The 27,802-nt window shown below is 35.2% G+C and overlaps 1 protein-coding gene across 2 annotated transcripts in view; it reads right to left on the bottom strand.

The window, feature by feature from the left end:
* NALCN (sodium leak channel, non-selective) overlaps positions 1–27,802 on the bottom strand; it is a 380,160-nt gene that overhangs the window by 251,947 nt on the left and 100,411 nt on the right. The gene's annotated exons all lie outside the window — the stretch shown is intronic.

Genomic DNA, 27,802 nt, shown 5'->3' with positions numbered 1-27,802 from the left:
GGAACTGAGTTTCATCTGAAATCACTTTGTCATTGGGAAACTAACATATCTTAGTCTCCAACAGTTCAAATAATGGACCCTGTCTTTGGATTCCATGGTGTTTACTAAACACCAAATGTAAGGTACTAAATCATCAAATGGTACTTTGTATTTTATGAGACAATTGTGTCATTGAAAATACTACTGATAATGGGAAGAAAAAAGAAACAACAAACATGTGGGTAGATTTCAGAGCAAATGGTTAAGAGAACCTAACATGTCATTCAGAGGAATGACAGTGTTTATAAATTTTAACAATATTATGAAGCATGTTATTAATTCCCCCTTTTACAGATGGGAAAACTAAAGCACAAAAAAGCAAGTAATTTGTCTAAGTATTTACCAATAATAATAGGTGAATTAGAATTAACCCAGTCTTTCTGAAATAAAGGTATACATAATTAACTGTGATGATATCCTGCCTCCTGACATCCTTTCTATGGTTTAGTTTTCCCACTTGTAAAATGGGGAAACAATAACTCATACTTCAAGTGTTGTGAAGATTAAATGATTACATCTCTTTAAAGTGTTGGCATATTGTGTATACTTAGTAAATTTTGGTACTATTATTATAAAATTGAAGGTGATTGTTTAATATTGTTTTGTGAGAAAACAAAAAAGTAATACTGAATTAAAGTTGTTTATAAGAAAAATGATATATATTGTTACTGATAAAACTGGTAAAATTGGCATCACAATAAATTCCACTACTATAAATGAGTTAAACTATTATAGGATATATAACCAATATCCACTTCTGGTCAAGATGGAGATGTAGGTAGACATGCTTCACCTCCTTGCACAACCACAAAAAGGAATTAAAACTAGATCTTAAAACAACATCCAGAACTGTCAGAAAATCAAATTGTATGAAAGTCTGACAAACAAAGATTTAAAAAACCACATTTATCCAGACAAGTGCCTTTTATAGGGAGTCAAAGCAGCTCTACCTAACAGACAGAAACAAACAACAGGGAGGCTGTCAAATTGAGGAGACAAAGAAATATGGCCCAAATGAAAGAACAGAACAAAATTCCAAAGAACTAAACAAAATGGAGATAACCAACCTATCAGAGGCAAAGTTCAAAACATTGTGATCAGTATGCTCAAGGAACTCATGGAGTATGGCAACAACATAAAAGAAGAAATGAAGGTTACACTAAGTGAAATAAAGAAAAATCTACAGGGAAACAACAGTGAAGGGATGGGACCCAGGATTCAAATTAATAATAGGAAAAAATAAACATTCAACTAGAACAGGAAGAAGAAAAAATAATTCAAAAATACAAGGATAGTATAAGAAGACCCTGGGGCATCTCCAAATGTGCCAAAATCCAAATAATAGGTATTCCAGAATAAGAAGAGGAAGAACAAGAAACTAAAAACTTATTTGAAAAAATAATGAAAGAAAACTTCCTTAATTTGGCCAAGGAAATAGACATGCAAGTCCAGGAAGCCAAGAGAGTCCCAAAGAAGTTGGACCCAAAGAGGACCACACCAAGACACATCATAATTAAAATGCAAAAGGTTAAAGATAAAAGGAGAATCTTAAAAGCAGCAAGAAAAAAAAGCAGAGAGTTACCTACAAAGAAGTACCCATAAATACTGTAAGCTGATTTGTGAAAGAAACTTTGTAGGTAAGAAGGGACTGGCAAAAAGTATTCAAAGTGATAAGAAGCCAGGGCCTTTTGAGCTGGTATTTCAGGATTCTTAGACTATTCTTATAGTCTTCAGGATTCTTAGGGTATTGCTGCCTTTTGACCCAGCAATTCCACTGCTGGGTCAAAAGGCAGCCATTTTTAGTTTTTTGAAGAAATTCCATGCTGTTTTCTAGACAACAAAACAAACAAGCAAGCAAAATACAACCAGAGACATGGAAGTAAAGAACAAACTGGCAATAACCAGAGAGGATGGGGGAGGGGGATAACCGGGCAAAGAAGGGGAAGGGTAGTCAAGGAATATGTATAAAGGACCCATGGACAAAGACTATATGGGGGGGGGATTGAATGTGGGAGGTGGGAATAGGTAGGGTGGGGGAGAGTAATGAGGGGAAAATGGGGACAACTGTAATTGAACAACAATAAAAAAATAAAATAAAATAAAAAACAAGGGCCTACAACCTAGATTACTCTATTGAGCAAAGGTATCATTCAGAATGGAAGGACAAATAAAGTACTTCCCAGACAAGGCAAAGCTAAAGGAGTTCATCACCACCAAGCCATTATTACATCAAATGTTAAAGAGACTTATTTAAAAAGAAGAAGATCATACCTATGAACATTAAAAAGGCAACAAATTCACAACTATTAACAACTGACTCTAAAAAAAAACCCCAAACAAAAAACTAAGCAAAAAACCAGAACAGGAACAGAATCATAAGTATGGAGATCACTTGGAGGGTTATCAGCTGAGAGGGGGAAGGGGAAGAATGGGGGAAAAGATGCAGGGATTAAGAAGCATAACTGGTAGGTATAAAATAGACAGAGGGATGTTAAGAATAGTATAGGAAATGCAGAAGCCAAAGAACTTATATGCACAACCCATGGACATTGCTGGAGGGAAGGGGGATAGCAGGTAGGTGGGGAGGAAGGGGAAAAATGTGGGACAACTGTAATAACATAATCAATAAAATATACTAAAATATTCACCTATATATTCTCTAACCACACAGAAACTTAAAACTAGAATATGCCTATGATTACATGTACAAACTAAGAAGGAGGTTACTGCAGTTGGCTGAGGACTATCTGTCTCTCTGTGCCTGTGCATGAAGGAAGAATAATCAGAGCATCACTGAGTACCAAAGTGTTCCGAACAGCAGAAAAGTCTAGTAGTAAATGAGAACAAATGAGAAATCAACAGACTTGAAAGAAAGCTGAAAAGAAAAGTGAAATCCTATTTGGTAAGTGCCTATTATGTACTAATCTGTGGTAAGTAACTTTATTTAAAATATAATTTCATATATGTACTGCCTCTCACTTTAAGAATCATATTTTGTACATTGATTGTCTTTGCCATAACAGCTAGTATTTTTAAAACATTTTTTAGTTTCAAGGCTCTTTTACATACTTAATTACTAAAGAAATTTCTGTCTAATTAGGTAGGTAAGTAGGTGGGTAAAAGGGCAGATACTATCAATCACTTTTAGAAAAAGAAAGTGAAGGTCACTAGTTAATAATTTATCTGAGGTAGAAAGTGATAGATCCAAATATTGAACCCACATCAACAAGTCCATATCTTCAAATCTTTTTCTTTATTAGGTTACCTATATTTTCTTCTGCTTGAGACTGGAATGTCAAAAGAAAAGCACATTTTCTCTTATTAGCTTTAATTTGAGTAAAGTTCAGTTTTTTTCTGAGCAATGATGGTGGCTAAGTTTGTAGTACATTGAGGAACTCATGCAAGAAGATTACTTTTAGAACAAAGATTCAGAGAATCACATGTACAAAAAATAAATGTCAACAGAAAAGAGAAGTGACTCTTTCCATTAATGTTTAGTATATACTAAAAATGTACATTTTTGAACATTAAAAAGGCAACAAATTTACAACTATTAACAACTGACTCTAAAAAAAAACCCCAAACAAAAAACTAAGCAAAAAACCAGAACAGGAACAGAATCATAAGTATGGAGATCACTTGGAGGGTTATCAGCTGAGAGGGGGAAGGGGAAGAATGGGGGAAAAGGTGCAGGAATTAAGAAGCATAACTGGTAGGTATAAAATAGACAGAGGAATGTCTATTTTATTACAAAAAAGTTATGTATGTCCCTTTTTCCTAATTATATGAACTAAAACAGAAATGTAGCTACAGAAATCCATTATAAATTGCCAGTAAAGTTAAATAGCTTTACTTATTGAGCCTTCACAGATAAAACAAGGGGCTTGTCAATATAAGGTTAAATTTGAGAGGAACACTGAAAATAATCCTTCTTCTATTTACCCAGATCCTTCTCTACCATGTTTATAAGGAAGATGCTATTTATATATAAGTAAAAATAGTGCATTCTAATCTTAAAGCTTTAACACAATTTTCCTAATTTGACACAGAAAAAAGGTAAGAGGTAGGAACTCATAATGCAGCTCAAAGAGCAGAGTTTGTTGATACAAAGAAATGAGATTTTTATGAAAATGAAATAAAAAACCTCCCCAGGAAAATGCTGACTGTTGAAGAGAGTGTTTCCCATATATGAACTGTACCAAGTCAAAGGCATTGAAGATTTTACTGAACTGAAGCAAAGGCAATTGAGTAAGACAGTCTTTCCTCATCATTTTTCTACTCCTGACTTTGCAAGTTATATAAAAAGAAAATCAATTTTGAGAAGACTTTCCAATTGTTGACCAATATTTAAACCGACTATAAATCAAATTTTTGATAGTCCTACTTTCTTTGGGAGTGGGCAACCTGAGGAAGAAACTAGGTGCTCAAACTTACTTTGCACATCCTGCTCTCTCTGGCTGCCCCCCACTCCCACCCCCAGTGTTTCTCTCTGGTCCTCTTAGCTGACTACTCTGCCACTGTCCAGCCCAGCTCACCTCCTCTGCCCACAATCCACACTAGGCACCTGTTTTCAGTCCTCCTAGAGAGCCCTGAGATCACGTGTATCATGTCACTTACCACATCAGCTTGTTACCACATCTTTCTCCCTCACTAGGAATGAACACTCTAAGTTAAAACTGAACCTTTCAAGTCTAGACTGGCATTGAGAAGTACTCAAACATTATTGACAAATTAAACAATTATACTATTAAGACAAATATTTCTGAAATATTTGTCTTTTTAATCAATTCTTTATCATCACGAATATTACTCAATTATATATTTGAAAACAAAGAAAATTAACTAACTTCATGTTTGCTGATTTTCAAAATCACTTAAAACATATACAAACATACAAATTTAAAAGCCCATGCTACATATAGTAGGAAAGTCTTCTTTTGTTGTTTGATCCATCATATGAAATTTCTAGAAAATATTACATTAATACATACAAAATATTTTTCTAGATACACTATAGAACACTTTAAGTCCATCTTAATTATGGAACTAAATTTTCTAGCTGAAAAGACCACATTTTTGTTAAGTAATGATTCTACAATAGTGCTTAAGAATAGAATGTATTCTCTCACTAGAGAACAATGAAGCCTGCTCCAAATATATATATATATATATATATAAATTTAGGAAGCTCCTGGAGTAGCACTAATTTCTTAGACCCCTGCACACTCTCAAAGCACAAATTTAACTTGTATAAGAAACAAAATCACAACAATGATAGTTAAATAATCAATTCTCCTAATTCCATTCATTCTTCCTGAAGTGTCCACTGATTGTGTGAATTATTTGGATTAGAAGACCCATGAGCCTACATTTAAAAAATAAATACATTGGAACTTTTAAAAAAATTTTAATAAGCCGGGGGTGAGGGACAAATACCATATGATCTCACCTTTAACTGGAACATAATCAACAGAAGAAAAAAGCAAAATATAACCAGAGACATTGAAGTTAAGAACAATCTAACAATAGCCAGAGGGGAGTGCGGAGGGGACAGTGGGGAGAGTGGTTTACAGAAACTACTATAAAGGACACATGGACAAAATCAAGGGGGAGGGTGGAGGTGGAGGAGGGAGGTGGGTTCAGCTGGGGTGGGGTGGAGGGATGTGGAGAAAATGCAGACAACTGTAATTGAATAACAATAAAAATAAAACAAATAAATATTTTTAAAAGATTTTATTTATTTATTTTTAGAGAGAGGGGAAGGAAGGAGAAAGAGAGGAAGAGAAACATCATTGTGTGTTTGCCTGTCATGCACCCCCCCACTGGGAACCTGGCCCACAACCTAGGCATGTGCCCTGACTGGGAATTGAACCAATGACCCTTTGGTTTGCAGCCCAGTGCTCAGTCCACTAAGCCATACTAGCCACGGATGCATGTTGGAACTTTCTACAGACTACATGTATTGAGACATAGTAGAGGACTTTTTTTTATAGTTTCAAACAAATTATATTCCCATCTTTTTTTGGTCTATTTATAGGATTATATTTACTGCTTGGCTGCCATTTGACTTTTTCTTTCATGAAAAAAAATGAAAAGTTGACTGTGTCCTGGGAATATTCCCCATTGTTTCTCCTAGTCACAGATTATGTAACACCATTAAGCCATTCAAATTTTAAATGAGCCACAAAATTGTGGTGATAACTAATAATAACAAGCTATTAACCCTGAGGTTCCATCATTAAACTCTCCAAACACAAAATTTCTACAGTGCTGTTCTATTGATGGTAATGCCTCATCTATTATGAAAGAATTTGGGAATTTAGAATTGGTGATGTAGCTTTGAGATAATGAGTAAGAATGAGTAAGTATGCTAGGCCCTAGTATGAACAATGAGCTTTACCTCATACCCAAAATTCCTAATGGAACCAAGAGGGTTCCTTTTAGGACTATTTATTCCTCTCTTTCAATGTTTGGATCCTCAGGGCAATCAATGTTCCTGAATTTTAACTCCTGGTGATACAGAACACACCACCTTCTGAGGCAATACAATCCCAGGTTAAGCAAGAACCCATCCCATTGGATGCTGGCTATTGCTCAGTCCCTATAGAATATACCCTTGGCTTTGCAAAGCACAGCAAGCAACTGGAAAGTGGAAGAAGCCCCTATGGTACCTTTGAGTAAGTCACCTTCATTTCACTTAGGCCATCCTGCTACAAATACTTGTCTTTTATCTGGTCCTTTAACTTTTCCAACCTGATATACTTTTTAATTATTTTTGTATGAGAACACATTTTCAATTTTTTCCTTTATTTTTATTGTTTTTATTATTTTTATTTTTATTCCATTTCAAGTATCCTCTTCAGTTGGAAAGAAAAGAAACTTACATATTCCTTCACCACAACACCTGAATATCTGTTGGTGCTACAATGAACTTAACCAGTAAATTTAACTGTGGAAGGATATAATCCCCATCCTACACTCCAAATAGATGTTTTGGGTTTTTTTCTCAGAAACAGTTGCAATGACTAAATGGTTAATCCTGAAAGGTGGCCAATTAAGACAACACATGAAGAGCTTGATCTTTGCACACTTCCAATATTAAAAATACAGCCTGTTCAAGATAGGGTGGGTGTGCTTCCTCGTTTTACATTTGTTATGCTATGTTTGCATACATATAAGTTGTTTTCACCTAAATTTTATTTTTAAACTCTAGAACTGCTCCATAGAGCAATATTCTTGTTAAGTCACAGAATGAATAGAAAAAAAAAACCTTGACATAGTTTAAAGAGAAATTTGTATTTCCCCCACATAATTTTAATTATTTATTTATTTTTTATTCTTTATTGTAATTTTTCCATTATCACTTAGTCCCCTTATACCCTGTTCCTCAAAATCACCACACTGTTGTCGATGTCCATGAGTCCTTTTTCATTTTTGCTCAATCCCTCCACCCACTCACCTCCCGTCAACCCTTAGCTCTCATCCTGCTATCTATGAGTGTCCTTATTTTGTTTGTTAGTTTAGTTTGTTCATTAGATTTCACATGAGTGAAATCATATGGTATTTTTCTTTCTCTGACTGGCTTATTTCATTTAGCATAATGTTCTCCAGGTGCTGCAAAGGGTAAAGTGTTCATCTTTTTTATGGCCAAGTAGTTTTCCATTGTGTAGATGTCCCATAGTTGTTTTATCCTCTCATCTACTGATGAACATTTGTTAAAGCCACTTAAAGGCAACTGGTACTGTCAGTCTGATTTTAAATAGAATTCAGCTTATTTAAATCCTGAAGTATCAATGGGAATAAATTTACCCATCAAAGAGGCACCACTGACTCAGTTGACACTGTAACCAACATTTCTGTAAGTTTGATACTAGTGGCATTTGGGGCTGGATAATGCCTTGCTGTGTGGGTCTATTCTGTGCATTGCAGCATCCTTGACCTCTACCCATGAGATTCCAACAACATTCCTCAGTTGTGACAATCAAAAATGTTTGCAGACATTGTCCAGTATCCCCAGTAGGCAAAATTGCCCCTGGTTAAGAACTACTGCTCTAACTTGCTGGTCTCTGATTCTGTAGCTTTTGCCCTACAGTACTATAGCTCAGAAACTTGCAGAAGATTTGTATTAATTATTTTAAACTGAATTGAATTTATTCACTTAACACAGGTAAAAATGGAGCAGTTGTGAGATTTATCAAAAATTTTCCTTTGGCTTATTATAAACTGTTTGGAAGATAAACATTTTGGGGTCAAAGGAGAGACCTAAAAATGCATTTTTGGACTATATTTACAATAGTTGACATTTAAATTTGACATTTTATTCATCTTTAAAGATTTCTGAAGGCTAAAATCCTAGATCCTAAGACATCATTTGATAACATAAAATATTTGCCACATAGTTAAATAATACCATTATGTTAATATATATCAGATTTTGGTTTCAACCACTACATATTAGAAGGAAAATCTTATTTTTTGCTTCTTGCAATTTTATAAGATGATTGTTTATACACATGTATCCCAGAAGGGAAATTTTAGTTTATAGAATGAGTAATTACAAGTATATTGACTATTTTTAAAATCATATATTTTAAGTAAATGGCACAAATTTTTCCTCACCAAAAATAATAATGATACTTCCTGAATTATTCCAAGACAAACCACAAACATTCATGTTTTGCAAGTTTTCTAGATTTTGGATTTGAATCAAGATGAAGCAGCTGATATACTCAAGGACAAATACAGAAGAAAAAGGACTCATCTGTAGTCCATGTTCATGACTGTGTTTCTGTTGGGACTATGAAGCAGAGTAGTGAATATAAATTTGTTAAGCAGCTCATAACACATGTAGGTATAGTCTCAATAATGAAATCTAAGCAGTAACCATTGGAGACCACTTTGTGTGGTATCAGAGTCTATATCCCCACATGAGCAAGGTCTTGAAAGAGGCCTGTAAGTCTTGACTGGAATGCTGGGAATGCAGGCTTATTATAAACTGTTTGGAAAATAAACATTTTGGGGTCAAAGGAGAGACTTAAAAATGCATTTTTGGACTATATTTACAATAGTTTACATTTAAATTTGACATTTTATTTATCTTTAAAGATTTCTGAAGGCTAAAATCCTAGATCCTAAGACATTGTTTGATAACATAAAGTATTTGCCACATAGTTAAATAATGCAATAGGGCAGGCATGACCCGATACTAAAACACCAAAGGTTCCTGTGGGAAATCAGGCCTGAAGAACATGGTTCCCTTTGAAGCTTGCTTTGCTTTGCTATAGCCCTGTTGACATGAACCAGATGTTTAAGAGTGAGTTCTTAACATCACTGGATGTTAAGAGTGAACTCCTTATCTCAGGAAGCACGCCTCAACAACCATCTGGCGTCAGCATGTCTAACACACCCTGACCTGAGGCAGACCTCTGTGTTTCTTCAGTTGTTATCTGTAGATAATATCTGTTTTCTACAACTATAGCCTTTGGACATTGATTGATAAGCCATGCATGTATGCTGCACACCCCTGCACATTCCGATCCCAATAAAAGCTGTTTCAGAGAAGGGCTCGGGGCATTCTCCACTAGAGGGAATCACTACCCCCTTTTCCCCTGGAACAGACTGTGTCCAGAATGACTCATTTCATCCACGACTGGGAGAACTTGGAGGGAGAGGGTTTTGCTCAAGCAATAACCCCATTCCAAACAGCATGGTGGCTTCTCAAATTCAACTATTAACTTTTAGCGTGAGGTCACCTTTGGAAGACAAAATCTGTATTGAAATTCTTTTTGTTGTGGTGAACTCTCAGTTTATTTCACCCTCTGGTAACTTCCTCATTCTTTGGTATGAAACCTCTTACACAAACTGTAAGCACATATTTAAAACATTTGAGCCAATGGTCCATTGGGAGATCCATTGCAACTTTCTATAATATTTTTCTGCTACCAAACTGCCCCACGCTACCTCACTATGAACGCTTTACGTGAACTATACTCTCAAATCCTGATAGTTGGATCTGTGGTGATAAATTTTACCCAACAGTGGTTATTATAAAGTACTCTGTCTGTCGTGAGACAATAAAACAACCAATGAGAGACATGTGTTCTTAAGGTGGAAATCTGGATTCAACACAATAAAACACTGTCACTAAGGCTGAATGTATCCACACACATGAAATGTGTATAAGGTCAGCCGACCAGTATTAGCAAAAAAGGCCCATCCTGAATTTAGAGAGGTTTACTGAACAATAAACCAGCAAGATTCAAATTCCCTGGGATAATGTTAGTTTCTAAGGAATAAAACCATAAAACCTTTATGAACGATGTTTTCTATGCTTTGAAATCATGTTTAATTTTACTAAAATAATTTCTGAGATAATTAACACAAATATTTTCCCCGATAGGCTGTGAGGTAACCTAATGATTATAAGCTGCACACAAATCATTCACATGCTCAAATAACGATTCCATACATTCAGTCTGAGAATCATCATGTGGCCTTTGAAATAACAAAACATTTTTTATTTGCTACCAGAACATGAGACAAACAAAAAGAACTTCTTTTCTTCTGAGCACTTTAAAATATATTTATAAACCTTATGTTTTGGGGCTGAATTTTAGCTCTTTTTTTTTTAAGTTAAGCACTCTTTTGGCAAACTTTGCCTCACTGGTGAAATCACTTTATTTGTTACCTTAAACCTCACTGTTCGTGGCACTAAATTTTTGCAGTAAAGTCAAAGACCATATAGAAAAGGCATATATATGTTTATATTTTTATGTTAAACATTTTTATAAGTAATAAATATTCTTAGTTGAAAAGTGTTTCTTTAGATGTAGAAAATTTCTAAATTTCTGAGTTCTAAATACAAAATACTTCTGGAAAAGGAGAGGTGAAAGATTTAACTATAGTGTTCACAAATGGAAAGAAAAAAAAGAGTGTTGACAAGGCTGGATGCTGACATTGGCAGGAAAGTTTAGGTATTAAAGTAGAACAGCCCCAAGGACGCTGAACTCACATGCCAATTAAAACACTCCCCGCCCCTGCAGGGGCAGTTTTCATGCAAGCTGGGAGTAAGAGTAACACAGGAGAGGTCATGACGGATAACTGTTACTCCTCTGCCTAGAGAAGCTATGATTTTAGATCAAAAGGGTTTGTTGTAAATTTGTTTTCTCGTAGTTGACCTAATTAAAAAAAAAAACTATACTATACTTAGTCACAATTAGCTTTTAGTACCCTTCTCTAATAAACTGTCCACTACTTCTTAGCTGTATGACATTGGGTCATCCAGCTAACCATTCTGGGTCTCACCTTCCCATTGATAGATTAAAGCTATGATGATATTTGTTGGTCAACACTAAAGTACCAAATAAATGTTATTTTTTCAAAAATCAAGAAAAATATACTATACAGTAAGACTTAGCTTTGTAAAAAAAATGTCTTCTAAAGTTCCTATAACATTTTTATAAATCTATCAGCAATGAATGAAAGTTCCTGTTGCTTCACATTCTTGCCAGCATTTGGTGTTGTCAGTGTTTTGGATTTTGGGCATTCTGATACAGGTGCGTAGTAGTATCTTTTTGTTTCATTTTGCAATTTTCTAATTATATATGATTTTGATTTTATTTTCATATGCTTATTTGCCATCAGCATATCTTCTTTGGTGAAAGGTCTGTTCAGGTATTTTTCGCATGTTTTAATTGGGCTGTGTGTTTCCTTAGTGTTGAGTTTTAAGAGTTCTTTATATGTTTTGAATACAAGTCTTTTACCAGATATGTGTTATTCAAATATTTTATTCAGTTTGTAGCTTGTCTTTGTATCCTTTTAAGAGTGTCTTTTGTACAGCAGAAGTTTTTTGATTTTAATGAAGTCCAACTTACCAATTTTGTTTTTCCTGTACCATGCATTTAGTGTTGCCAAAACAAAAACCATTGACAAACCCAAGGTCACCTGTATTTTTCTCCTATGTTATCTTATAGAGTTTTATAGTTTTCCATTTTCCATTTAAATTTATAATCCATTTTAAGTTGAGTTCTGTGAAGGGTATAATAGATATGTCTAAATTCACTTTTTTACATGTGGATGTTTAGAACCTGGGCGTCACTTGTTGAAAAATCATCCTTTCTCCATTAAATCGCCTTTGCTCTTTTGTCAAAGACCAGTTGACTATATTTGTGGGACAGTTTTTGGGTTGTTCATTTTGTTTTATAAATCTATTTTCTGTTTTTGACTAATATCACTCTATCTTGATACTGTAGCTTTATATCTTGAATTTGAGTAGTGTCAGTCCTCCAACTTTGCTCTTCATGAGTGTAATGTTGACTACTCTGGTACTTTTGCCCCTCTATATAAATTTTAAATTCAATTTGTTGCTATCCACAAAAAACTTGCTAGGATTTTGATTTGGATTATGTTGCATCTATACCTCAAGTGTGGAAGAACTGGTATCTTTGATGTTCTGTTGTAAGATGCACATATGCTAAGGTTTGTTATATCTTCTTGGAGAATTAACCCCTATATAATTATGTAATGCACCTCTTTGTGCATGATAATTTTTCTTGTTCTGTAGTCTACTTTGTCTAAAATTAATATGGGTCCTCTAGTTTCCTTAGTGTTATTGTGGTATAACTTTACTTTTAAAAATTCTGTGTCTTAATTAAAGAGGATTCTTGCAGACAACATATGGTTGGGTATTTTTACAATTTATTGGGGTGACATTGGTTAATAAAATTATATAGGTTTTAAGTATACAATTCTATGATACACCATCTGTACATTGCACTGTATGTTTACCACACAAAGTTAAAACAACTTCTGTCATCATATACTTGATCCCCTTTACCTTTACTACACCCACCCCCTTTTCTGTTTTGTCCACTCTCTTAGTCTCTTTTAATGGTTATATTTATATCATTGACACTTAAAGTGATTATTTATATATATGAGTTAACATATGCTATATTTATAACTGTTTTGTTTTCATTGCACTAGTTCTTTGTTTCTTTTTTATCTTCTCTGGTTTTAATTGAGCATTTTATGTAATTTCACTTTTATTCCTCACTTAGCATATTAATTATACTTTCAGATAATTTATTGCAGAATTGTACACTTGAAACCTATATATTTTATGGACCAATGCTACTCCAATAAATTTAGTAACAAAAAAGTACATATAGTCAAGAAAATGAAAAACAAATTTTTAAGAAAAAATTAACAGTTGCCTTAGAGTTTACAATATACATTTATAACTAATCAAAGTCCAGTTTCAAATAACACTGTACTACCTAATAGAAAGTGTAGGTACCTTATAATAGAGCACTCCCTGTTCCTTCCTCCTGTCCCTTATAACAATGCTGTTATTATTCGTCTTACTCACCCATAAGCTAAAATCACCTAATATATTACTGCTATTATTTTGAACATTCATCTATGATATAAATTAAGATAAAAAATATTTTATCTGCATTTACTCCTTTTCAAACACTACTTTTTAATGTAGATCTGAGTTTCTAATCTACATCATTTTCCTTCACTAAAGTACTTCTTTTTATCACTTCTTTCAAAGCAGTTCTACTGGCAAAACATTCTCTCAGATTTTGTCTAAAAATTTTTTATCTCCTTATTTTTGAAAGATAATCTCTTTGGACACAAAAGTTTAAGTTTACTTTTTCCTTCAACACTTTAACTGTTTTACTTTACTCTCTTCTTGATTAAATGGCTTCTGAGAACACCAATATAATTCTTATCCTTGCCCCTCTACATGTAAGGTGTTTCTTCCCCATCCCATTCCCTACCTCCTTTCAGTATTTTCTCTCTCTCTCTCTCTCTCTTTTTTTTTTTTTTGCAGTTTTAAAATAATATGCCCCAGTATATTTTGGTTCTTATCCCCTGTTTGTTCTCCAAGTTCCTTTGGTCTGTAGTTTTGTGTCTGTCATTAAGTTTTGAAAATTCTCAAGCACTATAACTTCTAATATTCCTTCCTTCCTTCCTTCCTTCCTTCCTTCCTTCCTTCCTTCCTTCCTTCCTTCCTTCTTTCCTTCTCCTTCTGGTAACTTCATTACCTGTATGTTAAGACTTTTCATAATTGTCCCATCATTATTTGGCATTCTTTTCCCTTTTTCCCCATTCTTTTTACTCTTTGTATTTCAGTTTGTGACATTTTTATTGACATATCTTTAATCTCAATGTTTCTTGCCTTGGCTGTATATAGTTTACTAATAAGCCCATTAAAGATATTCCTCATTTCTGTCACAGTATTCTTTTTTATCTCTAGAATTTCTTTCGATTCTTTCTCTCTCTACATACACTACCCATCTGTTCTTACATGTTGCCACTTTGTCTTTTACAGCCCTTAGCATATTAGGCAGAGTATTTTAAATTCCAAAATAATTCCAAATTTACTAATTATAAAATCTCTGTCATATCTGAATCTGGTTCTGATGCTTACTTTGTCTCTTTAGATTGTGTTTTTATTTGTCTTTTACCATGCCTTGTAATTTCTGTTGAAAGCTGGGCATGATTTATTAAGGAATAGTAACTGAGGTAGGTAGGTCTTTAGTGCGAGGTTTTATGTTCTTCCAGCTAGGGTTAGGCTGAATTTAATACATGTTTTATGTAGGTGTCAGAGGCTTCAATTTCCTCTATTGTCCTAGTTTCTGTCTCTTCTATTATATTTAGGTTTCCCTAGAAATTCCTTCTGAATAGAATCTGTGTCTAGCAGATGTTGGATTTATAATCCAGCTAATTTTGGAGCCCTGCTAATGTGATAATAAGGTATTGGGGAGGGAAATTGTTCTAAAATTTTATCATTAAATTTCCATTTTTTTAAAGTCAGCCTAAGTCCTAAGCTGTAACCTTCAGCAGTTTCTTTGCCTTTTTTCTTAGCTTTTGTGATAGAGGAAGGACAGACGGTGGGGGGGGGGGGGGGGGGTGTCAGTCAACTAACTGCCCTAGGTCAGATGAGGCCTTGGAAACAAGATTTCCTTCAGGGCATACCCTTTTTTAAATGAAGTCATGTTCATTTCTCCCTGCAGGAAGCATGAGGAATATTTCTCTGATAAGAACCTAGCAGGGCTCCTGAAAGTAAAACAAAAGAAAACATGGGAGCCCCCCTAAGACTGAAGAATTTTTAACTATTAAGCTAGTCCATGTGGAGCCTCCAGCAATTAGTCTATTAGAGATTCAGGGTCTGGCTCTAGTGGCTTCTGCTCCTGGGAGCTATGACTGTCTATTTTCTTTCTCTCCTAATGTCAATGCAGCAGTTCGCCCTGTAACACCAATTTGCTCTTTAGATCTAACGAACATTGTTGATTTCCAAAATTACTGATTTTCAGAATTGTTTAGCTGTTTCTTATTGGGAGTACAGGATTGACAACTTCCAAGCTCTCTCTTTACATGCTGGAGCAGAAACAAGAAGCCAAATAACTTCTTTCTGTTTTAAGATACAGATCAGAAATAAGCACAGATAAATGAGCATGTTTAATTAAGATGAGAGTTTTAAATTAATGTGTGCAATAGTTTGTCTCTGCTCAGTATAGTCTAGCCTGCTTGGTCAGAATTTGGCTTTTGCATTAATAACAATATAGGAATAAAAGACGATCTTTAGCAGGAAGTAAGTCTACACTGTAACAGTGAAGCCTTTTCGGCTGGCTCTAAACCACTGTGTCAGAATCTTACTATGCTATATGTCATTTCCATCCACTAATAACTTTTTCTCTTTACACCTTAATATCTACCTTGTTTATTGCTTGATTTTCATAACAAACTCTAAGGTGACATTAGATACAGACAATATATTGATAATAAAACAGATTAGGAGAAAGAAAAAAATTAGTCATTCACAAGATATGGTTCAACCATTTTTTATATAATAGCACAACAAATCTAACCATGGATAGCTGTGGTTAGGACTGCTTATGCTTAGAATATAATGTCTCTCCATGCCCTTATCAGGCACATTGGCAAGACTGCTGCACCAGACCAGAGCTCATTTGGTCAGTAATCAGCCCTTTCTAGCAAGGATCTAGGCTCATGACATTAAAAGAGCAAGTAGACATTTGCACTGTGCCTGGTGGGGTGATACTAACTTTTTATACCTAGTCAGGAGAACTACAGAGAAATCATTACAGGAAACATTATCTAACACTACCCAACACACAAAGAAATATGTCTGAAATATGGAGTAATTATTTAAAGATTTAATAATCTTTTATTTAACTCATTATCAGTGGTTATTTAATCATACCCATCATTCTTCTTCATCAATCAATGTAAGATATTCATACGTTTTTCTGTCATGTGTGTTCACCTACATCTAACGAATCATTTTTAAGGTAGCTGTGCTTTAATCTTTAATATTTTCTTATATATTTAAGTTTAAAGATATAAGAAAACATCTAAAGCAGCTTATTTTTAAAGAAAATTATTATTAGTTATTAAGTCAGAATTACTTGATTGACAGAAGGTTTTCATAAACTTCCATAATAGATTTATTCAACAACCCAGCAGATTACAACCAAGAGGACAGGGCAAGTGAGAAATGGAGTTGAATGTTTTATCCAAATCTCTTGTCTGGTTAACGTCCTCACTCTTTGCCTTCTCATTAGTGGTGCTTACTGATGGATTAGAAATAAGTACTTACTATGGTAGTTGTGTTTTGTAATTCTTTTAAACTTGAAAAAATGTGCTATTGCCTTTATGGAGTTGTATCACATTTATAGCACAAATTACTTAAGTTTAAAGGGAAACAAGGACTTTTATCATCATACATAGCTATTTTAGTGAGAAAGCTGTTTCATTTGGCCCATTTACTTTTTCCAGTCTTTAACCCCCATGTTTTGACTTAGAATTCTTGACTATCTCTCACTTTACAAGAAGATGGCAGTCAAAAGACTGATCTTCAAAGTTTAATCTTATTTGCACAACAAATTCACATTCATTAATATCTCTTGCTTTCTTTTTCCCCAAAGTTTTGAATTTAGGGGATGACTAATCCTCTGCAGTGCAGGACATACCATTATTTATTTTATTTATCTGTAGAATGTAGTACTTTTAAGTTTGTAAAAATTTTAAAGTTTACAATTTATTTATTTTTTCTCCCCATGCCAACTGAAAGAACCACAGAACAGTGACCTTGTCTTGCTCACCGTCATATTCCTGGGGTTTATTGCCCTGTTTATAACATAAATAAATGCTAATCTGGCAAAAACATATACATATAAATTCAAGCAAGAAAATGAAAGTAACAAAGCAGAGAGTATGTCAAGAGAGATGCTGATGGAAATATTCAAAGAGGAAATAGCCTGTGTTGCACAATATCAAGAGCAGAAATTACAGAGGTGAGCGACTGAAAGCTGGCCAGATTGCTCATCTGCAATCTTGGAGGGGCTCCAGATATGGACTGTTTACCTTAACTTCTATGAAGAGATAGTACCTGGGGCCAACTGGTGATGCACACCAGCTTCCAGGGCTCCTGATGCCTAGGCAGCAGAGCTGCTTTGCCTGCCTGAAGATGCTTTGTGGCCCTCACACTGGTAGACACAGGTGTGTCCTGACCCCAGGTGTTGCTCCTCCCTACCACCCTCTCCAGATCATCATTCCAGCTTGGTGGCTCAATTCCCTTTTCCCTGACAGACTTTTATTCTGTTTCCTCACGTGACCCTATATGGGTCCTCAGTAAGGTGAGCAAATCTGCTGTTTTACCCTCCACACTGGTACATTCTCAAGGCCAGTAGTGCTGGTGCTCAGAGGTCCCATGGGTGCTCCTGCTCCCATGTTGTCCCATGATGACTCCCTGAGGCTGGTCTTCAAGCTGGCTTTGCCTTCAGAGCCATTGCTTAGGTGACTCCAGCATCTACATGGCATCTATGGGCAGCAGAATGCCAGCGTCCCCTATTATAATATTACTCTATTCACTGCAGTGGTTGAGACCTGAAATGAGCTGGTGTCAGCAAATGAAGCTTTAGCTCAAATGAGGCATTAGTTCATTAATTCCTCACAGCAGCCCTAGGACTATTAACTCTATTTCACAGGTGAAGAAACTGAGGCAGGGGCAAGTTAAGTAGTATGCTCAAGTCTGAGTGGCTGGAAAGTAGCACAGGCAGCTTTTGAGCACACTATCCTTTGAATGTCCTTCTCACCAGTGTACTGTCTTGGTACTGCCTAGATCTACCCAAGTGAACTTACTGCAGCTACTTCCTTCTCCAGCAGCTTCCTAGGGAAGCTTCCTTCTCCTGCTGTTACTACAGCCCTGGCTGCCACATGGCTGGGAGCTTCTGGCTGTGGTGGTCACAATTCTGACGTCTATCTTCTCTCTCTGGCCCCTGCTGTCTCCCTTGTGAGACGATGCCTCACATTCAGGTGATGTAAAAGGCACACATGTCCCTTAGGGTTATTTCAGCTCAGGGGAAACAAAGGGAAGGCCCAATGGAGGCTGTACTTCCCAACAGGATAAGGCTTTGTTCCTGCAAAGGTGGGGGCCACTAAGAGTTGGCCCCTGCCATTCATGCCTTCATCCCCTGTTCTTATAAAACAGGTGCTATTTTAAGGTGCACTTTCCTGACTTTTGAGAATCCAGACTCCTCCCAAACATTTCTGTGGCAAAAGGGGGCTCTTTGTAGAGATACCTTCAATAGTTGGAAGAGCCAAGTATGGGGCAGGCTAGGAGCCCATGCTGGCCTATTAAACATGAGTGGAAATGAGCAAGCATGAGCAGATTGCTCTGGGCCATCATTACAATGAACTTCTTGGCCAGAGAAGAGTCTCAGCTCCATTTTGTTTCCAGCATTACATATTTCTCTGGGTGCTTAGCTCTCTTTCATCTCATGGGGAAAAAGCCATGCCTCAGAATGGTTAGGTTCTGAACAGAGATGGTAGCCGGGACTGCTTCCAACAGCTCCCACCCAGGAAACCATGGACTCTTTTTAGCTACAAAGCCAGAGAAACAATAACCTTGAGCTCCCTGGGACTTTCTCAGATTACACAAATAGGGGTGAACGTCTTATTAATGCTAGGCCCTTTACATGGTTTAATTTTATAACAACACACTGCCAAGTTCATTCTTATTGTTCCTATTTTATAAATGAAGATACTTTGGCTCAATGAGGCTAAGAAACTGGCCCAAGGTCACTCAGAATCCAGTCTCTGGAGTAGTATCACCATGCATCTGTGCTTCCCTCCAAACAGTGTGTTCTTTCCAATCTGCCATGCATGTCTGAACTTTCTGAAACTTTTCTTGGCTTGGTTTTGAGGAATTTGAACAAATTCCTGTCTGGTATACTTTTTAAAAGCAAAATTCTGCTTTTAAAATTAAATGGACTAGCTGAGGAAAGGGAGGAGAGGTTAAAATTCCTGTGTCTTTGGATTATCAATGGTTCTCTTGTATTTCTGTTTGGACTGGGGAAAAACACTTACTGACTTTTCTCCATGACCTTTATATTCCTCTGATTATTGTCTAACAAGAGAAGATGGAGACAGTTTTAACTCCAGATTAAACATTTTAAATACAGCAAAATTTTATTACTTTCACTTATGGGGAGAATCTGTTACATAAATCTATTAGGTAAATCACTTATGGGGAGAATCTATTAGGTAAATCAGAACAACATAAGGTTCAAATGTGACTCTTGTTTAATTCTGGGGTGGCTTGTGCTCATTCAGTAGTACTGACTGAAATTCTATGACGAACCATAATACAAGTACAATCATTTGATAATTAGAACATAAAATAGAAAAAGTATTTATATAAAATAGATTTATTTTGACTTCAATAAAATGACTGGTTATTGGGAATGTAATTGATTAGGCATTTTGTCCTTTGCTTGTTTAAGCCTGTGGCAGATACCACTAGCCATCCTTGCAGACATATTCTTTGTTCTTCCTAAGCAATATATAATATTTCTTGGAATTTCATGCAAGTTGGTGTGGCCCTGTGACAAAGTTCTCCCTCCTGCGGGCAACTTGCAACCCACCTACAGGAACACTTTTCCACCCTGACTGATGTGGCTCAGTGGGTTGGGCAATGTCCTCAAAGTCCAGGTCAGGGTACATGCCTTTGTTGTTGGCCAGGTCCTTCGTCGGGGGCATGTGAGAGGCAGCTTGATGTTTCTCTGCCTCTCTTTCTCCTTCCCTTCCCCTCTATCTAAAAATAAATAAATAAAACATAAAAAAAACTTTCCCTGGCCTCATTTCTCATTTCCCTTTCACCTAAAAATAGAAAAGCTATAACCAAACTTGGAAAATACACAGTGAGGATGGCAGAGCTGCCATACCCATCTGTACTTCAGGATGACTTTATGGAGAAGAGCTCACTCACTCACCCACCCAGGTCCATAACTTCAGAAAGAAGTCAATTTGTACCTTGTTTTTTAAAAATGTTCTCTCTTATGAGCTTACTTTACTCCACTATTACATAGGCTAATATTCAAAGTAGCTAATGTTCCACAGACACTATTCTCAGGAATGGCTGCTATCTAAAAATTAACAAATACACATTTTAGGATCTCCTACAAATTATCTGAAGTATATTTGATACTTCAGAGACATAAAAGAAGGCAAAGTTTTAAAGGTTTTCCATAAAACAGCCTTTTTTTTTTTCTCAAGAAAACCACTCTATTAAACTTGCCTTAAATTACTGGCATTCTGAACCACAGGAATTCAATACTCTACACATACTTTTAGCCCAAAGAATGAATTCCAACCATACATTTAAAGTAACAAGGTAAAATTAACAATTTAATGTCACATAAAACTTGCTTAACATTCTTTGGCATGTTCAAAGAGTATACTTTAAGTGTAAGATCATTATTTTTTAAATATAGAGTTTGGGATAAAGTGATAAATTATTTCTGAAGAATAAGAATTACACTTTAATTTATGGTTTTTCAATGTTATAAAAACTTACCAAACGAGTGTTTGTTATTTGTTACTGAAAAATGTCAAGATATAGTGAAGTATTAAGAGTAATACACACACATATCACACACAATCCAACATTTCTAATAAGACATGCTCACAGAAATTTACATACTTGAAAGGACCACCAGTGTAAACTTTCTTATTCTAGGCAAAGAAATATGAAAAATCTTTAGTACTGGAACAGGAAATATTTTGGTGACCCATTTCCAAGTATTTAAAGTCACAACTGATCATAATTATGGCCATCTCTGTGAGACAGAAATTGATACTACAGTTTGATGAAATGTAGGAATATGTTTCCTTAACTCTCAGCCAAAACATACTCATTGACTACTTCAGCATATCAACTAACCTATATTCATTTTGTTTATTAGCACAGAATTCTAAAAAGCAATGTGTCTGATGATTTTTAGTGAGACTCTAGAATAATGTTGTATGGTTAAAGTGAAATTCACATCACCAAGCTTTTGCAAATCTGACCATTTTATAGGGAATATTCTCATCTCAGCCATTGCTGACTTTGTATTTTTGACCAAAATTAAACAAGTCTCATTAACTCATTTCTGAGTCAAAAAACATGAGTTTATGAGTTGTCTAAATTTAATCATGTGTACTTTTCAGTTTTCCATCAAGGTTTCTGTTTTTTAAATAAAAAAGTAAATGAAGAAATCTCGCCACCTGTAACATTTTCAAGCTAAGCACATTCCTGAAACTTAACATGTGACAAAGCTGAGATCCTCATATTCTCCCCAAACACGCTTTGCTGGAAGTTAATAGCAACTCTATCTAATCACTCAGGCCAAAAACTTGGAGTTAACTTTCTCTTTTAACACTCAGACAATCTACCAGTAAATCCTATTAACTCAATAGTCACAATTTATATAGAATGTTCCTCCCACCTCTATTGCTACCACCTAACTCTAAGTCACCATCATCTCTCTCCTAACTGGTCTCCCTCCTTTGCTGTTGGTTCCCTTCAGTCTGTTTTCAACACAGCAGGAGTAGTTTTTCCGATTGGTCTTGTTGCTCTTCTGCTCAGAATACTCCTGTGGCTTCCCATCTCACTTAAGAGTAAATGCCAAAGTCATCACAATGACTTGTAATGCTTTACATAATCTGCTCCTTGTTGCCTTACTGACCACACTCCCTTTTACTCTCAAAACATGTACCTCCTCTTTCAAAGTATCTAGTACACTCCTTTCTCAGGGCCTTTGCACTGGATGTGTTTTGCACATTCTCCCCACAGAGAGCCATGTGGCTTGCTCCCTTACATCTACCACATTTTTATTTAAAGGAAGCTTTCATGGCCATTCTATCTAAAATCATAATACCTGCTCACAGAATCTCCTCTCTGACTCTCTGCTTTCCTTTTCTTCTTAATGCTCTTCACCACATAACAAAATGTTTATTTCACCTATTTTTATGATGCCCTGTCTCCTTTTATAGAATTTGTAAGCTCCAAGAGGGAAAATGTTGGTTTGCCTGTTTTGTTAACTATGTTATAGCAGTTGAATAAAATAAATAAATAAATAACTGTTGAATGTTGAATGAATAAAAATATTTTCTTAAATAATTGATTGGTCAGGAATGGAATGTATAGAAAAATAGTAAAGAAATACACACATACACTGGACAGAATTTAAAATCAAAACTGAATCAGATAATAAGATATTCATGGATGGAATGTATAACAATCTCATTGCCATTAGCTTCTTGCTGCATGAATCAACAGGAGTATGTGTGAAATTGTGAGGCAGAGACCAAGCTAACATAGGAACAGGTGGCACTTTTCTAATGTGTTTTTTCTATGGCAGATGGTGTCTATATTTTATAGCCTTCAGTATTTCATTACTATGAGCTCCTAGCCTCTGGTAAAATACAACCATATTCAGAGGGTAGCTACAGTAGAGCATGTCTTACTCCTCCTTTACCCACATATGCCCAGTCATTACTCTGTTCTCTATCCTTTCTATTTGACCAAATGCATAGAAGAATTTTTCAACTGAATACAAATTACAAATAATACTGATCAAAGTGAATTTCATAAGTCACAGACCCACTAATATGGTTTGGATCCATTGTGTATGCTCCTAATATGCTCCTAATCTATCTTAACTCCCAACATCTGAACTAATTGATTGATGGAACAGGGTTTATTACCTTCTTCCTTGCCTTCTTTCCACGTCATGCAGTGTGTGGGAATTAGAAGATAACACAAACCACCCAATACTCAATTACAGCTATAGCTTTGACATGAATTACTGAATTAAACTCAGTTTAGACTTATTTTCCTGTAATTGGTACTTATATGTCCCATTATCTTCCTCTCTTACAGAACTATAGAACATCTCAGTTGTCTCTCACTCACCCCAACCGGGGACGCCACCCAAAACCCAGGCTTGTGCCCTGACTGGAACTCGAACCAGCAACATTTTGCTCAGCAGAATGATGCTCAACCCAGTAAGCAATACTAATCAGGCCATGTAGTGAGCTCTTAAGGAAGCACCCAGGCATTTCATATGAACCAGGGAGAAAGACACTTGGATTGGAGCAACTTCCAAGTGTTCTAGATTTATTCTCCATATACACAGAATTCTGGCACTGCTTACCATATCTATCTCATTGGACAGATACATCTTGGTGATTTCCTGAAGTTACCTATTTATGCCATGCTTTCAAAAACATCTTATTTCCACATTCATCTTTTCTGGCTTTCAATAAGCATTGAAAATATGTGAGGTACAGCAAAGAAAGTTTCCATTTTCTTAGGTTCAAACACTAAATTTTCCTTGGAAGGCAATTTTAGCCATCTGTCAGCACTATGCTTTCTTGTAAAGAATATGCTCTTTTATACCTGTATCCTGGAAAATTTTTGTGTTAATATTTTGCATATATTTCAATTGAAAAAAACAACATTCGGTTTATGTGTTCCCTTTCTAAAGATCTCATAGGTTGGACTGTGTTACCACTATAGCCTTGACTAATTTTAAAATTATGTCATTCTATAGATTACCATAGAATAGACAGAACAGAATAAATACATATATTACAAATAAATAGATAAAATAGATAAAAATTGCTTCACTGATAGATGCAGATAATTTATTTTATGAAGCTAAATATTAAAAAATTGATATGTTTAGGTAGTTTAGTGCCCTTTCATTTTTAAAATAAACTGTCGTAACTGCCTAGCATGATTAACCTAAACATTTCAGTTATTCTTAAATATTTAATTGAAAAGCACAATATTCAATGGATTTTCTCCTTTTAGCCTCACTTTAGGGCTTTCTATAAGTTAACTAATCTCAAAAGTAGTTGGGGGAACTTAAAGGGCTTTTTACTACCTCCTAAAATTGTTTAGTTGAAAACTTTAAAAAATTGTTTTGGGTTTTAAAATTTGTTTCCACTTATTTTATTTTATTAAAAAGTCATATTACCTTTTAAGAAAAGGTAATTATTGATATAAATAATAATGTTTGATATAGAACATTTTTATAAGATGCACTAGGGGTAATTTAATAAGATGATGACGGCAAGAAGTTTTAATCAGACAATAGATACCCTCTGGAGATGCTGTAGAGTGAATGAAGTTAAAAATTTTGATCTGCTTCACCCTTCTTAGGAACTGGCACACCAATCTAAGTGTGAGAAATCAGCACCAGTACCATTGTCCAGAAAACCTGACTTCTCCCACGCGAACCTCATTGACTTAAACCCATGTGATAAACCCAGACAGGACAGGGTGTGGTTCACTCTGATAACCAGAGACTGCCCCTTGATTCATTCACTATTTGACTACTCAGCCTGACCCTCCATGATCTGCCTCAGGTTATCTATTACATCCTTCTGTATCACCCCAGATTCCCTATAACAGAATGGATCAAATGAATCACTTAAAAAGTTCTACAACTTAATTTAATTCCAATTTAACATGGAATTCACTTTCTTCCCTTTCTTTCATCCTTTCCTGGAGAGGTTACCTCTAGAGCGGCCAGGGACCACCCTGGGAACCTCAGGGTTTTTGGCAAGTTGTATTTTAAGATGGTTGGTGAGCTAACAGGTATTTGTTTCACTGTTATGTCTACACATTGTAAATAAAAGTTGCTTATGTTTATTCTCTTTATGTCTATGAATTATCTTATTTTTTTTTAAATAAGCTAAAAAACTTCCTATTCCCTTACTGATGCTCACTTAAAGTGTCAATTCTTCTGGGATGATTCCATGATAGTTGGGGGGAAAATATTCCTTATTTGTGCTTCTGTAGTATTTAGAAGTACATTATTTGTGAATTTATCTGCCAAACTAGATTGTAAATCTGCTCTACCCCATCACTTCTCCTCTTCCTATACCTAAAATAGTACCTTGCATGCATTGATTGGTCAGTCTACGGCAAATGTGAGACATGATACATTTTATTCCCAGGGAAGTTGATACATGAAGACCAAAATGAGATTATGTTGGCATCAACAATAGAAAATTATTATTCTATTGCTCAGCTTTCTCTTCCTAAAAAGTTAAACATTCCTTAGAACACAATGAAGCTGGTGCACTGGCATTTTCTATTGTTCCCAGGAAATAATGTTTCTGATTAAGGAAATCTAACTATAAGAAGAAGCATCCAGCACTCAGCTAGGGACATCTATCTGAAATAATTTTTTAAAAAATGGCTTAGCTCTCGAGAATAAAAACACAATTAAATCCAAAATATGTGCATTTAACATCATTTATGCTTAGTAAGATAAGGAGAGAAGAATTACATGCAATAAGGAAATCCAGACTAGAGAGCTCTTCAAAAAAACACGACAATTTTCAATAACTCATCAGTAAGTGATCTCTAAAATTCAAAACGAATGATAACACTTTTAAAGCTTTTGTTGGTGCAATTAAATATAATGCATTTGTAGGATGAATATGACACTGCAAGAATGTTCTCACACGGACAAAACTTCATCAAAGCTGACAAATGACCCATAAAAACAGAAATCTCTGCCTCAATAAACCTGGACCAAAGTAAATGAAAATACAATTCAGTAAGAACCTAATGAATGCTCCACTGTGGGTAAGGTGCTTCTGGAGGCTGCTGTGAGTTGTGCAGATAAGGAGTCATAAACTGGGCACAACTAGAAGGGAAGTACCTGCAGAAAAAGTGCACCTCAAGTTGAACACGAACGGGAAATACAGTGCTCTCAGAGGTGTCTCTTAGCAGGCAAGTGGGAGGAATCCCCAATGGTGCAAACACATATGTAAAGTGTTCAGAAACTCTATTATCTATTGGCAATTAAATTTTTTCAGTCCTCGCTTCTCTATTCAGTGAAGCTCATAATTATGATCTCTCAGTTCCTGCAGCCTATCCTGCCTGTCCTTGTTGGCCCTCTTTTGTTTGACTTTTGCTTCATCCTGTGTCAGACCAACAATGGTGTTAGGGCTGATCCGACTCAATCATATAGACCAGACCATCCAGATAAAAGTCACACTTCTGGAATTGAAGCATTCTGCTTTAAGCAAGTAAGATGCTCAGAATATATTTACTCTGTGAATGAAAGAGAATTTAATGGTGTCCAAATATTGCCTGGAAATATATTCTATTATATTTCATTTTTGAAAAATACAGGGTGGGCAAAAGTAGTTTACAGTTGTGAGTACACAAAACAGAGTTTATTCTTGCATTATGTATTAATTATGTTATTCTTTTCCACACAAACAGCTGTAAACCTAGTTTTGCTCCTCCCTGTGTATAAACCATGTTTTCAAAGTGATTTTTTGTTAGAAACTTTCACATTTTCAGTCATTCCTAAAATGCACGTTTACCTTTGTAATGTGACAAAACATCTTAAGCATTTATGTATTTTTATACACACTCTAGCACTCATTTACTTAGAAAATACCACGTGTTGTGTAGAAAAAGAAATTCTTGGTGCATATAACAAGTCTGAATTTAGATGCCTTTTAAAATGTGGACTCTACTAATATCAGGAAATACATTTAATTATAATTTTACTTTTATATTAAGTGAATATTTTCACTGCTTTAAAATTTATCAATATAAAATTTACAGTTTCATAAAAATATTATATTCCCCAAGCATTTGTGAATTTGTAACAGGTATTTTTCCTTTGAAATCGATCTTCAGCACATAATCCCTAAAATAAAATTATTTTTGTTTCTCATGATAGTCACTGGCTCCTGTTCCTTCTGACCATCTCATTTTTTACTCCTATGTGATGAGAACATTTCTTGGCTTCTCAATAAGATCTATTTTCCATATTTTACTGCTTGTTAGTACTGAATGCATACTAAATTATTCAGTATAATAAATCTACCTTCAGGCATTCAACGTACAGCAATACCAACAAAACGAGTCTTACATGTATATGTGAATATTTCTGAGCTCTGAAGAATTTTATAAGACTCCCAGTTTCCTCAAATTGCAACTCATTAAAATTAATAAAATGTGAGGAAATTACAAGTTCTCAATGTTCCTAAATAAAATATATGGGAGAAAAACTGTGGTTGTCATTTTAGGTTTGATTTTAAATTAAGGTATTTTTCCCTCCTGTATTTCTGTTTTAAAAGTAAAATAACAAATTCTGGGACATTTTCTAAGCTGAAGTCATTTGGTTTTTAGTTTTGTATTTTTTAGACACTTGAGAGGCTCAATAATGCCACAAAGTATATTTCTTTGTGTGCTATTATTTCTAGTGCAATATAAAGTTAGTTTTTTAAATAAAAGAATATTAGGGTGGGGAAGAAAAATGGTTCTATTCTTGTATCCCATTAGATGGTTTAACTGCCTTTTAAGACTGATTGTAAAAAATGGTCTATTACCAGTCTTTCAGGTTCCTAGAATCTGTCTCAA

The sequence above is a fragment of the Desmodus rotundus genome, chromosome 13 (assembly GCF_022682495.2).
Source record: "Desmodus rotundus isolate HL8 chromosome 13, HLdesRot8A.1, whole genome shotgun sequence".
NCBI lineage: Eukaryota > Metazoa > Chordata > Mammalia > Chiroptera > Phyllostomidae > Desmodus > Desmodus rotundus.
Note: the sequence above shows the minus strand (reverse complement) of the source record. Positions and strands in the feature narration are given on the sequence as shown.